The sequence below is a fragment of the Notamacropus eugenii genome, chromosome X (genome assembly GCF_028372415.1).
Source record: "Notamacropus eugenii isolate mMacEug1 chromosome X, mMacEug1.pri_v2, whole genome shotgun sequence".
Classification (NCBI taxonomy): domain Eukaryota; kingdom Metazoa; phylum Chordata; class Mammalia; order Diprotodontia; family Macropodidae; genus Notamacropus; species Notamacropus eugenii.
The window spans coordinates 92,707,285-92,723,366 of NC_092879.1; the positions used below are offsets into that span (position 1 = coordinate 92,707,285).

General features: G+C 44.4%; 1 protein-coding gene across 5 annotated transcripts in view; it reads left to right on the plus strand.

Annotated features, from left to right (window-relative positions):
• The window catches only part of DRP2 (dystrophin related protein 2), a 52,027-nt gene that overhangs the window by 8,057 nt on the left and 27,888 nt on the right, over positions 1-16,082 (plus strand). Inside the window, exon 1 of one of the 5 annotated variants that reach the window (XM_072626408.1) lies at positions 7,005-7,107. The exons of the other annotated variants lie outside the window; for them this stretch is intronic. The gene's annotated coding sequence lies outside the window, so the exon portion shown is untranslated. Of the gene's footprint in view, positions 1-7,004; positions 7,108-16,082 lie in introns of those variants that run through there. 5 annotated transcript variants of the gene reach the window in all.

A 16,082-nucleotide genomic window follows, 5' to 3' on the forward strand; every position in this document is an offset into this window, starting at 1 on the left:
TCATCTTATCCCTGGCCCAGCAGGAGCGTTCCTAAAACCAACATGCTAACAGCACAACTTAAACCTCCAAAGAAGGACTCAGAGCAAAGGCCTGCTTCCTAAGTAGGGGCAGTTAAGAATGCTTGAATTTTCTCTCTAGAAAATGGGCTCCCAGGGCCCTGAATCAACAACATTTATGAATGTGCGCCTGGGAGAAAGATCTGACAGTAGGCTGGAGGAGGGTGAAATTTATCAGTCCCATTCAATCCCTCCATGAGAGCTAGCCACTGGGGCTCCCCAAACTTCTTTGGAATCCATCAACTTGTAGGGGAGGGACAAGGCAGCACAAAAAGCCAAAGGAAATAATGCTAGCAAAAGAGGTACCGGGGAACCGGCAAGGGGCTGATGAATGGACACTGGATAAGGGCAACAAGAGGCCTCTAGTTAAAGCCTGAGGAGCCAAGTGAGAATGAGTACACAGATGGCTGAGATGCCAAACTTCCTCTTTCACCAATTGGAGACCATTCGCATCGAACTCAACTTCATCTATCAATCAATGAATTGTTCAGCATCCATTTATTAAGGGCCTGCTCTGTGCCAGACGCTGTGAATGAGAGTACAAAGAATGAAACAGTTTCTCCCTCCAAGAAGTCTGTGTTCTGTTGGGAGAGACAACATGTACATACACAAGTTTATGCAAAGTGTGTACAAAGTAATACAAGGTAATTTGCGGGGCAGGAGATTTGAAAAAGCTTTGCGTAGGAGGCAGCATTTGGAGTTAGCTTTGAAAGAAGCCAGAGATTCTAAGAGGTGGAGGTGTGTATCAAATCAACTTATTCTCTTTTTGTCCAGATCAGTTAAGGACAGCCCCATGGAGTACCGATGGCAAAGCCTCCCCAGTTGAATGTCTTAAATGTCTTTATTCTATAGAGAGAGGCTTCAGGGAATGGGAGATGGAGAGTCGAGGTCTGGAGCCAGGAAGACTTGGCTTCAGTCTCAGTCCTGACACATACTAGCTGTGTGATCCTGGGCAAATCACTTGATCTCTCCATGCTCTAGCAACTCTGAGGCTTAAGTTGCAAAGAAAATGCTATCTACATTGGTAGGAGTTTCTGGATCTGGGAGTTCTCTCTACCAATGAAATCCCAAATGCATTCCCTGTTATAAAGACTGCTGAATTCCATGGAGGCATCTGTCTGTACTAATTTATCCTTCTGTCACTTGCCTCATCTGCCACAATCCTAAAGTTCCTAAAGCCTAGGGTTCATGTTGAAGAATTTCCAATAGAAAGTAAACTCCTGGAGAGATTCTATCTTTGTCTCCCCAGTGCCTCGAATAGCACTTGGCACTAGTAGTGGTGACTAAATCTTTGTTGAATTGAATCAAAGAAAATGAAGCCACTTGCAATCTTTTCCCAACAGTGTCAAGACTGGTATGTCTTTCCCGATTGCCTTCTCCCTTGACCTACTTCTCCCTGTTTGCATTCCTAACATCAGAAATAAAGCAGGAGCTAGAGATGTAGCTAGGGCTTGGGGGAAGGCTTGGCTAGTCTGGAAGAGTTCTGAACCCTGCCAGGAAGTGGGGTCAGTTTGCCCATCATTGACCCTAAAGGGGAAAGCTCACCCAAAACCCAAAGACTTGACTTCCTTGGGCTTCTCTGGCTCTTGTTTGTCAGTGGCCTAGCCATCGTGCTGGGCTTCACTCTCTCTACCAAATGGAGGAAGAGCTCCTAGCCTATGTGACCTTCAGCTACCCTACCCAAGCCAGTCCGTGTGGGAGAGCTCCTGAAGACCCAGAAAATCCTTGGCTAAGGGGCTTCAGTTCAGAGCTTTGGATGTTTTTAATCTATAAAATAAGGGGATTGGACTTGATAATCTTGAAGTTGTCTGTCCTGTATAGACGAGGTTCTCAAGTGATAGCTTCAGAATTGGCAATGGGGTACTCAGAGTACCCCATTTTCTTTCTGGCCTCCTGGAGGCTGAGGGAGTGAGAGAAGGAGCAGACTGTTGGAGAATGTTTTGAGGGGGTAAATCCTAAGCCTCAGCTGAGTTCTCCAAGTGGAAGGAAAGTACCTGGTAGAGAAAGTTGGCTTCCCAAAGAATATGAATCTCCCAGGGCACAGTGAAAAGGATTATTACCAGGGGGAGGGGACTGGGATGGAGTGGGGTGTGGGGAATATGAGAGCACAGTAGGATTAGGAAGAGAGCACAGGAGGCCAGAGCAAGGGGAGAGTGCAAGAGGTAAGAAATACCATTGGACTAACCAGCCTCTTGGGTCCATTCCGACTCAAGACACTGAAATTTGGGAGTGTTGGGGTATTGCTCAGAGGGCTTAAAAGGGAAGGCTAAAGGAGATTTTCTGAGGTAGTTTGTGGGATGGTTCAAGACCCTGTCAGGTGAGGAGGCCTGTGTTGCAGCAGCCTTGACCAACCTGACTCTTTTCTCTGTGGAGCTTCTCTTCCACAGTTGGTTACCTCCCACCCACTTCTGTGATTCCCAAGCTTCTGGTAAATTGGGCCCAGCAGCAGGGGTGTTATGTAACCAAATGAGGTGCTCTATTTAGACCAAAGCTAGGCTGCAGTCAAAGAGTACTAGGCTAGGCAGCAGAAGTTGAGGATTCTGGTCCTGACTCTATAACCTTGGGCATATCACTTAACCTTTGGGAGTGTCATTTGGAAAAAGGAGGTATTAATGCATTGCGTTTATCTGTGTCCCCTCCTCCCTCTCAGGGCTATTGTGAGGATGAATTCAAAGAGGGCCATAGGCCTAGAGCTAAAAGGGACCTCTAAGGTCTAACCCTTTTACTCCTAACTCCTTTTACAGATGAAGAAACTGAGGCCCAAGGAGCTTAAGTGACTTGCCCAAGGTCAAACAGGTGAGCAAATATCGAGGCAGGATTTGAACCCAGATCTATCTAATCCAAAGTATGATAAAAACTCAAGGTCACATGACAACAGCAAGCAGACAAGTTAGTCCAAGGAATGGAATCAGCTCCCTGCTCCTGAGGGTAGACCTTCCTGCTACCAAGACATACCACCATCCCCCCCCCCCCATCTGTGCTTTATGTCACCACTCTGCAATGGTCTAGTGGAAAGAATGCCAGAATTGGAGTCAGAAGACTTGAGTTCAAATCCCAGCTCTGCTACTTATAATCTCTGTGATCCTGTTAAAGTCAGTTCCCTATGAGACATAACTAGGAGCTCTGTAGCCCTCTGCAAAGGACGGAGAAGAGGGGTGAAAGAGTAGAAGTACCACGATGATGGTGGCAGCTTTGGACCAGTTGTGCCTCATGATGACAAGACAGAGGATCTCACTCTTTGATGCATGAGCATGGTCCTTTGCAGATGAGCTGCCAACTCCCAAAGATGGTCCTTCATGAGAACGTGGGATGATCTTTAGCTCCAGAAAAAGAGGCCACAAGTGGCTTTCCTTCCTAGGGCAAAGACCCCCCTCCCCAAGTCCTCTGTCACCACCACTACCATGAGTCTATTTTTGCTTGGAATGTATCTGACTCAGAACTTGGCCTAAAAGCTTAGAGATATTAAAAGAGATGTAGATGCCAAGAAGAAATCCCCTAGCTCTTAATGCCAGCCTCAGGAACATCTGCTCAGCATGCTAATCAAAACCTTGAAGATTCTCTTTCCTGTCCATCCATGGCACCTCTTCTTTTCTGGCCTGCGTACCTTTCTTCACCCTTTGAGCTACTGAGCTGCCTTGAAGGGCAAAGACCAACATGACACCTACTTTGTGCCTTTGTTCTACACTTTATTGCTTCTCTTGGACTCTGGGGAGCCCTCAGTCTGCCTGTGAGAGTCTGCCACCAGAATCATTGTGTTTAAGTAGGAAGTACTAGTTTGGAAGAGTGCTCTCTCCCCTTCCCTCTTTAATTGTGGATTCCTCATGTGTGGAGTGATCAAATGCTTTGCTCCCTAGGCAGGACAGGGTCCCAATGTTAATAGTGGGACAAAGCCCAAAGCTTGCCCATTTTGACCCTGGTCAATGCTAGGGAACACATGGTGATGCAAGGGCACTAGCCCCATTCTGAAAAGTGGCCAAGTATTGGTCTCTCAAAGCAACGACTTGGAAGTCAGCACATAGGGCTAATATAGCGAATTTTGTACAGTTTAGACCCTGAGAAAACAGATCCCACCTTGTCACACATCATACCTTCCTCACAAGAAAAACAACAAATGCTGCATGTCCTCTGTGTTTTAGACACAGCTCTTCCAGAACCTATTTAGGTGGTTAATTTGTTATTTGGACCCGAGCGTTGTTAGACTTGGGGAGAGAAGCCTTCAGGTGTGTCTCTTCAACTTAAGCCATTTGGATTTTTGAACAAGAAAAATTTCATAATATGATAAAACATAGTTATACAACTTTGGGTGAAGTACAAGTTAATAATTTGCTTCATCAATCCAGAACAAGTCATTTCATCTTGAAGTTTTCTTCAAACCACTCAGTCCTTCTATGATTCCCCTCAACAAAGCCCAGCTGGTGCCTGAAGTCACCAAGAGATGACTTACCTCTGTTCTGATCCCTTTGGGGATAGGGTAAGGCAAAGGGCCCTGTTCTAAGTCTGATTGTCTCTTTTAGTCCATTTTCCAGGGTCTTAGCTTTCTTTCTTGGTGACTTTTTATGCTCTTTCTTTAAAGAAAGGCATTAGATCTAGGAGAAAAAAGAAGATTTTAGTGGAAGAGAAGTTCAGTTAAGCACCAAAAAAGTTTCCTTCCTTCAGGTAGAAAGTCCAAGTCTGGAAAGAACTTTAGAAGGAACATTTCTTTCTTTTTTCCCATGAAACTAAAAGGAGGCTTTAACAGGCTTCTACCAACCCAAGGCAAGAGCACACTGCAAGCCCCACCCTCACACCCCTGCCCAGCCACTTCACGAAAACCCCAGCCAAGACTGAGTCCCTCCTAAGAAGAAACTCCAATAGCAGACTGAGGGTTGGAGTGGATCAGGAAGCCCCAGGAGCCTCCCTCCAGTTGCTCATTGCAGCCCCTATCCCCACAGATGTTGCTGGGGCCTGGCCTCATCCCTTTGGGGCTGGTGGCCTCATTTGTAGGATGACTCCAAGAATGGCAAGAAGAAGTTTGGCGGTTCTACGGTAAATCAAAAGAATCAGCTCTCCTTCCTGCCTTCTTGGTAGGCAGGAAGTTGTAGGCACAGTCCTACTCCCTTTCCCCATATTCTCTCTCTGCCTTCTCCCACCCCCAACCATTCTAGTGACCATTGAAGCCTCTTTGCATTAGGCTACCACAATCTCAAGCATAATCTGCCTGTCATTAACTGAGCTTTCCAGAGAGCACTCCAGAGACCCACAATCACTCAGCTTCAATTACTGCTGCAGAAACCACAAGCTAACCAAATCATCTTGCACTATTACTCCCACTTGATAAGTGGGGGAAACTGAGGTACAGAGAACCAATGAAATGAGTTTACAGTTTTTTTAAAATCATCAGACTGTTTTGTGTTGCTTTCCTCTTCCTATCCATAAGAGAAAGATCAAGCATAGTGCTAGGCACGGAAGGGTGACTTTGTGGGTACGGGTCTGTTCCCCTTACAGGCAGCCAAGACAGTAGGCTACATAGGCACAACTAGCTCACAGTCAGAAAACTGGAGAGGACAATTTCACCTTTCAGTTTCTCTTGACTTCTTTGGAGTTGTCCATCTAATTGGTAATCACAACTTAACTGTTAACTTTAATGACCACAATTGATCTGTCCTCATTGACTGATCTGAGCCCCACTTTTTGGTGGAATGGGATAGGTCAAGCCCCAAGAGATTCTGAAAAAGGAAAGACCGAGTGCTCATACCAGAAGAGTCTTCTAGAAATTAAAGATAAATAGGCCTGTGGAGCTCCAGGGTTGAACCACTGCAAGCCCATCAGAGACAAACAAAAAATGGGAAAAGATCATACTTCTGTATGGCTTGCTTGTATTTGTATGCCTGGAACTTAGCAAAGTACCTGGCACTTAGGAAGTGCTTATGAAATACTCTGTCAATCAAATCCTAGCTCATTTGGAGCAGGAAACAGTAGCAGATGTGAAACCCAAAATGGTCCCAGTTTACAGAGCCAAGTCAGTTAGGGTCCCCCTCAGCACAGGAAATTGCTCTTTGCCTCTCTGGGGGACCTTGGATTTCTTAAGTCTTTCTGTGTGCCAGGAACTATCCTAGGTGCTGAAGATACAAAGACAAAACTAAGATAATGCCTGCCCTCATCAAACTTACAGTCTACAAAAGGCTAAAGGTAATGGTCCCAATGTTTCTAGTGGAGATGGCATGGGGGAGTCCATTCTCCCCTCCCCCTTTCTGGATGCCCAAGTTCACCATGTGACTTTTGAATGCCTCCCAAACATTCTGAGTTGGTATTTGTATCCCTCTGGACCCTGATGCAGGTGAAGATAGTAAAGGCTGGGATTGAGGGGTTGGGGAGAAGAAAGGTGGTCTGGGGCATGGAGAGGGGGTTGCCCAAGCTCTTTGAGGTCCATTTTGCTTCCTATACAGGTTAAGACCCTTTGGATATGTCAGTGTAAGGGAGGATGAGGGCAAAGCTGAGAACTGAGAAGGGATTGAGCCTTGTCTGTTCCCTGGGGAGGTTGCTCCCGTCCCACCATTTTTCTCCCCCCAAGAGAACCCAGAGCCCCACCTGGCTGCTGGGGTGGCTTGTGTCTGTGGTAAGTGGGACTCCGATACCTCCTCAGCACGCTCTTTCATGTCCTCCCCCCTTTGTGGACTCATCTCTCCCACCCCCTCCCAAGCACCCCGGTCTCTGAGGGCTCCTCCTCCTCCTCCTCCTGTTTCCTCCCCAGAGCCCCCACCCCCCTCAGCCCGCCAGCTTTTCAGGATTGTCCTTTCTTCTCCTGCGTTCGCCCAGTCAAGGGTATCTTCGCCTGCGGTCCGAGTGATGCTGTTAGACCTGGCGTTATGATTGCATAGCGACACAGAAGCAGGAGGAGGAGGGGGAGGGGAAGGGAGGAGGGGAGGGGGAGGGAGGAGAAGGGAAGGAGGGTGGAAGAGGCAGAGGAGGAGAGTGTGCACACAGCGACTTCTTTGCTGATTCACAGAGGCAGGCAGTTCAGCGCCTTGCCTTCAGCTGCCGCCTGCTTCTGCGACCTGACAGGATTGCAAGGTAGGCCCTGGAGAAACTGCTCTCCAGCCTCTGCCCAGTCTCAGGTGCTGGAGAAACTGGTGGGGATGGGGGTCCGTGTGTGTGGGTGGCCCCTGTGTGTTTGCATCCGGATTTCCTGTTCATGTATGTGCTCAGGGAAAGTTGCCGATGCATGAGGAAGAAATCTCAGGGCTGGTATGGAGAAACAAAGAGGAAGGGGCCAGTTTTGCTCCTTTAGTTTGGGGTGGGGGGTTCTTTTCCCTTGTCAATTCCAGGCTTTGTTCCCAAAGCTAATTTGCTGATGGGAAGCTGTGTGGCTCAGAGAGGAGGAGAGGGGTGGGGCCTGGGAGCTTTCCCCCTCACCAATAAGTAGCCAGTCCGGCACACGGGACGCAGGAGCTAGTCCCAAGAGTAACCTGGGAATCCAGGGGGCCCAGCCGCGCACCCCAAGTTCCATAATCCATGACTTCAGGATATTTTCTTGCCTGTGGCATTCCCCCCCACTCCCCAGTTTCTTCCCCGACCACCTGGAAAGTGTCGGGCTACTCCTTAGAACTACCTTGGAACGAGTGAGCTAGAGCTTGCCAGCCAGGAGTTAAGCACCTTTACCTCTGCCCTCCCCCACTCCTCTCCCTGGTAAGTGGGATTCCAAGAGAGGCCAAGGGCCTCCATTGTCTCCCTTCCCTGTGAACAGGAAGGCACCGAAGGGAGGGTGGGAGGTCCCTAGCCACTGGCCTGCCCTACCTTGCCTGTCATCATCAAGAGCTTGGTGTCTGCTGCCCATAGAGGAAGGTGTATTTCTTTTTCTCCCTCCTTAGTTGATCAAAATGGCAAATGCCTTTCCCCAAAGCACTGTGTCTAATTCACCTTAGCTCCTGTCTTTTCTTAAGCCATTCTCTCTCTTAGGTCTAGAGACCCTCAGATATGCCATCTTGGAACCCCTGAGAGAAAGCCCTAGCCCAATGGGATCTGGAATGGGGCAAAGTTGAAGAGCCTTGCTTACTGCATCCAGAGTAGTGACCCCCCCCCCCCCAGAGATGGGGGTCCTGGAAGTGTGAATGTCAAACATATGTGAGGGGAGAGCTCTGTTGGTTAGTACCCCTGCCTAGGTATACCTCTCTGTGCTGTGCTGCCCCCATGATGCTCCAGGACTTAGTGCTACTCCAGACACTCTGTCTTGCCCTGTCCTGCTCTGGCTGAAGTCTTCAGAAGGTCATGATAGAGAACCCTTAAGGCCTCCAAGTCCATGCTATCTGGTACTTGGAGGATGGGCCTGCACTTAGCTCAAGGAAGGGAGGGCCATGGCCAGAGCTGGTCGTTTCAGCTAAGCTGGGTAGTGTATCCTGGATGAAGTGTCCCCCTCCCCCAAGGAGATCACTGAAGGTTTCGGGGATCCCTAAGAAACCCCAAGAGGAGAGTCACCTAAACCTATACAGGTGTGCCTATTTGAAAAAGCTCCTCCTAGTGTCAGGGTGCTCGTCATGATGTGATGATTCATGGATATCAGAACTGTACTTTCCTGGTCCTCTTCCTAACAAAGGATACAAATCAGATGCATCACTGACTGAGATGGCAGCTGAGTTCTAGGCTTTTAGGAGAAACAGCTAAGAGTTTCTGAAAGCAAATCTCTGCCTTGCTTAGAAATAAGGACCAAGCCCGTCTGAATTGGCCAAGCAGTGGAGAACATGGTTTCTTCTCCCATGGGTCTGCCACCCAAGGGACACAGAGCGTGTTAAGGTTTGATGCAGTAGGATTTCCACTTTGGCTTATTTCAAGCATATTGTTAGCAGAGAATGACTTCTTGCCTTTAAGGAGAAGATCAGTTGCACTCTTTGGTGTAATTTTTATTCTCTCTTGGGACTATTTTTCCCTTCCTTATGGGAATTCCAAGTTTATAATGGAAATTAGTGGAAAATAGGATTTGATTTCTGGGAATTGCCTGACAGTGAGCTGAACTCAGGGTTGGGGTGGCTGATCCTTAAGGTCCTTTCCAGATGTAAAATCCTGTAGTTCTTATTCTTCTGGTTAAATGAAGCATGCCTAGAGTAGGCCCCAAGTTCTTTGCCGTTCTGTTTTTGCAGGCAGTTTTTCAAGGTAGTTCATGGAGCTGACCTCTACTGGCTTTTGGATGCTCATATCCTTTCGTAAAGCCTCATTACCACACTCCCTGCCTAGCCGGGCCGAGGTAGAGAGGCCATACCATGATGGGGCAACCACTTTCAGGAAGGACTCTCACTGGTGCTTCATGCCACCCTCACCCCCCTCCACCTTGTCCCTCTCACTGGCTTTAAATTCTTTTCTGATTCTAAGGTGGAAGGTTAGGAATATGGTATGTCATGTGCTTTTGGCAAGAGGTAACCTGGGTCTCCCTATGAAGCAAAGTCATCCTAGTGCTATATCGCTCCTTATGGCTCTCACCCCTGCTAGATTTGCCTCTCCCAAGAAGTTTTACCCCAGCAACCTTCTGGTGACTCAATCATTGCTTTTGCATGGGTGTTACCTGGATGGGGCACTGTCAATTCCTGTGGATTTAGAGCCAATAGCTATGCTCTTCCCTCCCATGCCCTCCCCCCACTTTATTCTTTCCCTATGCAGCTAAGGATGTCCCTGATCTTATCACAGAACCTCAGAAGGGACCTCAAAGGTCCTGGCATACAGTCCCCTAAACAACAGCTTCAAGTGTCCAGCCTCTGCTTCAAGACCTGAGTGCTATGATGAGCCAGATCTTGTTGTCAGGAAGTTCTTCCTGACATCGAGCCTAATTTAGCTCTTTGTAAGCGCCACCCATGACATCCAGTTCTGCCCTCAGGGACCATATGGGAACAATGTAAGCAACATTCTGTCCCAGTCATCCTCTGCCGCTGTTTCAGCATCTGTTCTTTCCCTATCTAGGGGATGTATCTCTGTCTCAGGCCCTCTTCTCTTTCCATACTTTCTTGGTAATCTCCTATGGGCCCCCATGGCTTTAATTTTCATTTCAGACATGAACATATCTAGCCACGATCTCTCTCCTGATCTCTAGTCCTGTGTCTCCAGCTTCTTTGTGTAAGTTTCTGTCTCTACAGAAGGCACAGTCACCTTCCCAGGCACTCAGGTTTCCCTTCCCTCATCCTAATGTCTGGTCAGTAACCAAGTTTTGTGTTCTCTTCTCTCTATTCACACGGCCCCCACCCTGGTTCAGACCTTCACCTCCTCAGCTGGGCTGTAGTAATAGGCTCCTCATTGGTCTCTCTGCCTCTGCTCTCTCCCCTCTCTAATCCGTCTTGGATAGAGCTGCTAGATTGGTATCCCTAAAGCACAGGGATCTGAACACATCACTCCCATGCTCAGGAAGCTCCAATGACTTCCTGTTACTTGTAGATGAAATACCAACTGCTCTGTTTGTTAGAAGCCCCCCCCTGCCCCAGTCCACTCTTCTGGGCTTATTACATATTCTTCTCCTTTACATGTGATATTCCAGCTAAACTGGCCTATTTGATGTTCCCTATACAAGGCTTTCCCTTGCCCACCTCTGGACCTTTGCACTCCTCCCATGTCTACAATGCTTTTCTGCCTCTTCTCCAGCTCCCCTAAGTACCAGATTGTACATGTGGCTTTTCCTGATTACCCATACTGACAGTTGTTGCTATTTTTTGCCAAATTACTTGGTATTTACTTTATATATTTTCAAGCAACAAGCATTTATCGAGTGCTAGTCACTGTCCTAGGTGCTGAGGGGAACCAAGTCTAAAGGGAAATAGCCTTTGACCTTGAAGAGTTTACAATACAGCCCAGGAGAGACAACACATAACTATACAGGTTATGTACAAAATGGATAGAGTAGGACTTCCTAAACAAGCAAAAGACGGGCTGCCCAGTTTCTCCCATACCTATTCCCTGATACCATACCTATTTCCCATACCAAGCCCCGAAGCTCATAGCAGACCAAATAATAAGCAATGAATCCAATGAGAAACTAGAATCAGGCTATCTTCCACCCCAGAATGGCACAGAAAATAAGCCAGAAGCCCAAGACAATAGGAAAAGGGGTCCCCCCAGGAAAGTAAGTGCCAGCCAGCCAGCCAGAAGCAGGGCATGTGTGGCCTGTAAGCTTCAGTGTCCTGAGGCAGTGAGAGTGGAGGGAGGGCTCCCTGCTCCCTGGAAGCCTTGGGCAATAGCAGGGGGAAGCAACCAACTTGGTGCTCATCAGAGCAGTGGTGCAATGCTCAGAGCTGGTAAGTCCAGGCCCAAGGTCTCTGAGGTCCCTAAATCTGTCCTGAGATGCCAGAGAAGGTCCTGGAGACCCAGTGTTCTCAACTTCCAAGATCCAGGAGGACCTAACCTCAGTAAGTGGGGGTCATCTCAAGAACCCAGAGGCCCCATAGCAAGACCAAGCAATTTCAACCACCCCATCCCAAAGTACAGCAAAGGCTGAACCTGGCACAAAGCCCCAGTTCAGAAAATAAAGCTAGATGAGAAAATCAAAGAAAACACCAACCAATATAAAAATGATTGCAAATCTAAAGAAAGTGACTCAAAGGCAAAAATAGCCTTTCCACAAGCACTACTTGAATGCCTAAAAGAAATGAAGGGATAAAAAATGAAACAAATTGGAAGGAGAGTATCTCAGAGAAAGGGGTAAAGCAAGAAATGGAATCCCCTCAAGCTAGAAAAGACCAAGCATAAATTAATGACTCCATGAGACAGTGGAAAATATTAGAATAAAATCCAAAGTTTGAAAAAATGGAAGATATTATATATTTTAAAAACTGACCTGGAAAACAGGAAAAATTTAAAAATCATCACACTCCCTGGAAACCATATTTTTTTAAAAGCCTGGACACTGTATTTCAAAAACATCTTAAATGAGAGTTACCCAGATGTATTAAAACCAGAGGAATAATTGAAGAAGGAAAGGAAACAAGCATCTGTTAAGTGTCTACTATGTGCTAAGCACTGTACAAATATTATTTCATTTGAACCTCACAACAATCTTGGGAGGTAGGTGCAATTTACTGAGGCAGACAGAAGTTACATGACTTGCCCAGAGTCACACAGCTAGCAAATGTCTGAGGTTGGATTTGAATTTACATTATCCTGATTCCACTGTGCCACTTAGCTGCCACTAAAAGCCCAAGATCATCTCCTGAAAGGAATCCCAAAAGGAAAAGTTCCAGGAATATCATATTCAAAACCCAGATCTCCCGTGTCAAAGAAAAAATACTGCAGGCATCCATAAAGAAGCAGTTCAAATATCAAGGAATACTAATTGTTCTATAACAGTTGGATAGAATTCTCCTATGAATTCATCAGGACCAGAAGTTGTTCCCACCCCCACCACCCGCTTTGGTAGTTCCTTTACAGCTAGTTTTATTTTCTTTTCTGAGACTGGATTACTTAAAATCTCTGGTCTTCAATTAGAGTATTTTATATTTGTAAAGATATTCCCCTGTTTCTTTAGTGTTCTCAATCTTATTAGCATATATCTGAGCACAGTGAGTTCTGATAATTCCTTTGATTCTTTCTGGTTTTGTCATCATTTCATTCTGCTTATTCGTGATTTTGCTGATTTGATTTTTCTGTCCTTTTCTTTTTAATAAGATTGGCTAAAAATCCATCAATTTCATTAGTCTTTTCAAGGAAGCAGCTTTTAATTTTATTTGTCATTTCCACCATTTTTATTTGCTTCTTGTTTATTTCTCTTCTTTGGTGCTTATTTTGGATTTATATATTTGTTGGCTTTCTAATTTTTAATGTGTATTCTGCATTAATCCTCTCTTTTTCTATTTTGTGAATATGTGTTTGTAGGGATATGATTTTCCCCTTGAGGACTGCTTTAGCTGTATCCCAGAAATTTTGGTATGTTGTTTAATCATTATCATTTCCTTTCACATAAGTATTAATTATTTCTATGATTTCTTTGACCCATTCATTATTTAGGATTTTATTATAAGTCTCCCTTTGGTCTGGTTTTTTTTTTTTGTGCTCACTGAACTGATTAGTATCTTGTGTTATAATCTGTAAGGGATATGTTTACTATTTCTGTCTTTTTACATGTGTTTGCAATTTCTCTGTGTCATAGTATATGGTTGATTTTGTAAAACTTGTTATATACTATTGAAATTTTTAATTTTAGCATTTCTATAGCACTTTAAGGTTGACAAAGTACAATATATGTCATTTCATTTGATCCTCACAACCCTGTGAGGTAGGTGCTATTATTATCCCTATTTTACAGATAAGGAAACTGAGGCTGATAGGTTAAGCAACTTGCCCAGGGTCACACAGTAAGTATGTGAGGCAAGATTTGAACTCAGATATTCCTGACTCATACATTGGTCCCACTGTGCCACCTAGTTGCCTTAATACATATATTCTTTAGCAGTACTATTTAGAAGATGCCTTGTCTTTAAGTTCTACTATCTCCATCACTTTAATTCTTTTCTCTTTCCATTAGCGTTATCTAAACCTGAGACTTTGAAATCTCCCGCCACCGTTGTATTACTTATATCTTCTTGTAATTAATTTACTTTTTCCTTTATGACTTTAAATGCTATAATGTTTGAAACATATAAACTCAGTATTGACAATTAGTTCATTGTCTGTGATTCCTTTAAACATAAGTTTCCTTGTTTGTCCCTTTTTATGCTGTGAATGTTTGTTTTTGCTTTGTCTGATAGCATGATAGCAACTCCTGCTTTTTTGGATTCATGTAATGTATAACAAAATTTTTTCAGCCTCTCATTTTTATTCTGTGTATGTCTTTTTAAAAAAATGTTTCTTGTAGGCAACAGAGTTTTTGTTTTTATATCCATTCTGTCTCTCTTTTCCATTTTATTGGATTTTTTAATCTATTCACATTTAAAGTTATGAGAGGTTCATATTTTCTTCCAATTATCTCTAGTATGTATTTCCTTTATCTTTACAATTTTAGAATTTTTAAATTTTTTTCTTTTTTTCTTTCTTCCTTTTATTAAATTATTTTATTCTTTCTCCCTTTTTCCCCTGTTTCTTAGTTAAGTAGTCAGGTAGTATCTCCTGTCCTCTCTTGTTCTGAGGATTTTAGGAAAGGAAAGAAAAGAAATCGTAAAAAAAAACCCACATTAGCGTAGAAAGGAGGAGGAACGAGTGGAAGTTACTATTTCTCATAACTGATGTTCATGAGAAGGGTATACTAACATGGAAGAAAAGATAGAGAGAGCAAGCATCAGATGAACCTCATTCTTGTCGGAAATGACCAAGAAGGGCTGAACACACACATACACACACACACACACACACACACACAAGCATGCACACACATGCACAGTTTGGAGCATAAATAAATCAGGTTTAACGGAAATGAATGGTGATGCAGAAGGAATGGTGGTTAAGAAGGAGACTTATGGGGGGGAATAATCAGAAGCAAAAGAAATTTCTTAACCTTAAAGAAGGGATTAAAAAGAAAAAAGAAAAGTATTAGAATCTAAGGGGATGCCTTAGATTAATTCTTAGATAACAGGAGAGTAGTTAAACAAATAGTGGTATATGAATATAATGGAATATTATTGCACAACAGAAATGATTCAAGAGATGATGTGGAGAATCCTGGGTGATAACACAGGGAAGTATGCAGAACCAGGAGAATAATTTATATAAGGACAGCAACATGGCAAAGAAAAACAAATTTGAAAGACTTAAGAACTCTAATCAATAAGATCAACCACGTCTCCAAAGGACCTATGATGAGGCATATTCCCCATCTCCTGACATGGAGGTGACAGACTCAGGGGGCAAAAAGAATGTGTCACTGTGCAGATTCATTTTGCTTGACTATGTTATTTGTTACAAGGGTTTTGTTTTTTCTCCTCTTGGTTAATTTGACAGGGAGGAGTTGGAGAGAAGGACCTTAGCAATAGTGATGCCTCCCAAAAAAGGCCATTGAAACTTTTTTTAAAATGCATACAAGAAAACAGAAGTTCAGAAGGGAGTGCAGATGAGCAGGATAGTTTTGAAAGTAATACGTGGAATTTACTTGCTTTTTTAAGAAAAAGCAAATGGCGTGAAATGGAAATTCATGGTTTCCGATCAAATCCTCTTTGTGTGTGTGTATGAAAATGCTCTTTTTGATGCTTAAGTTCAGAATGAAAAATAAAATTGAAAAACTAGAGGCAGAATAATTGTCGGGGAAAGGCGCTAGCAGCTGAAGGGAGCAGGAAAGGCTTGGTGCAGGATGTGGTGCATGAACTGAGGCTGGAAGCTGGAGCGTAGAGGGGAGAAGGGGAGTGTAGCCAAGCTAGACTTGGGGGATGGAGGGAGGAGGAAAAATAGAGGGCCATGGTGACTGGTCCCAAGGATAGGGAGGATAGGGTGGAATAAGTCTGGTAAGGTAGGTTGGGTCCAGGTCATAAAGGACATTTATTGCTAAGCAGAGGAGCTTCTATTTGTACTTAGAGGTAATAAAGAGTCACTGGAGTTTATTGAGTAGGTTAGTGACATAGTCAGACCTATCTGTGCTTTAGGAAAAGTGTTTTCAAAGCTATGCGAAGAATGGATAGGAATAAGGAGAGACAGGAGGCAGAGAGACCTATTAGGAGGTGAGTGTTGCACATTTCTATGTATTATAGATTATATGCTGGAGCCAGTTTGACCTTGCTCACGAGAGCTGATTGTTAAATTCTCAGTGTAAACGTTTACACCTTAGAAATTGGCAAAGGCTACAAATTATGGCTTGATTTATTGTTTTGTTGGTTGTGTAGATTAAATAAAGTGATGCAGAAAATATGAATAATGCAGATTAAACTTAAAAGTGTCTTGAGTACATTTTTTTGGATAGCCAATTGTTAAACACTTACCAGCAAACTCCTACTACAAACTCTTTGAGGTCAGGGACTGTTTCAGTTATTTTTTCCTTTGTCTCCCTATCCCCTAGAATAGTACCTGGCATTGAGTTTACTTTTAATAAATGCTTGTTGAATTGAATTCAGTTCTCCAGGATCAAAACTGATGATTCTTATCCCTCAGCGTTCAGCCTTCTT